The 504-nt window shown below is 50.8% G+C and overlaps 1 protein-coding gene and 1 long non-coding RNA gene across 3 annotated transcripts in view; both read left to right on the plus strand.

Moving 5' to 3' along the window:
• Window positions 1–504, plus strand: part of map6b (microtubule-associated protein 6b) — a 15,468-nt gene that overhangs the window by 3,979 nt on the left and 10,985 nt on the right. The window lies entirely within an intron of this gene.
• The window catches only part of LOC107836494 (uncharacterized), a 2,616-nt gene that overhangs the window by 641 nt on the left and 1,471 nt on the right, over window positions 1–504 (plus strand). Inside the window, exon 2 of the long non-coding RNA XR_001662403.1 lies at window positions 26–498. This is a non-coding gene — a long non-coding RNA (uncharacterized LOC107836494). The remainder of the gene's footprint in view (window positions 1–25; window positions 499–504) is intronic.

Below are 504 nucleotides of genomic sequence, written 5' to 3' on the forward strand. Positions count from 1 at the left end.
GACAGACCATCTATCAAACACGGAGGTCTGAAGAAAGACAGACGTCCATGCGACCAACCTCAACTGGTTGCATGGAGGGCCTTCATGTTGGCATTGGCATGAAGACCAATCTAAGCCCGGCTCGGCCTTTACACCGACCCACACCCAGGTGGTACTAACCTAGGTCACTATCCAAACCCAGGTTTTGTCAACACTGGGCATTATTTAAATTCCATCTTTTACTCCAGGGGTGCCCAAAGTTGGTCCTCGAGGCCCGACTTTGAGCACCCCTGCTTTACACAAATTTAGGAAATCAAAACAGACTAATCAACCAGTGAGGTCCGAGGAAAGACGTACCTCCATTCAACCAGGGAGGTCCGAGGAAAGACAGACCTTAACTCAACCAGGGAGGTCAGAAGAAAGATGGACCTTCACTCAACCAGGGAGGTCCGAAGAAAGACGGACCTTCACTCAACCAGGGAGGTCTGAAGAAAGACGGACCTTCACTCAACCAGGGAGGTCCGA

Source organism: Poecilia formosa, unplaced genomic scaffold (genome assembly GCF_000485575.1).
Source record: "Poecilia formosa unplaced genomic scaffold, Poecilia_formosa-5.1.2 Scaffold63, whole genome shotgun sequence".
NCBI classification, from domain to species: domain Eukaryota; kingdom Metazoa; phylum Chordata; class Actinopteri; order Cyprinodontiformes; family Poeciliidae; genus Poecilia; species Poecilia formosa.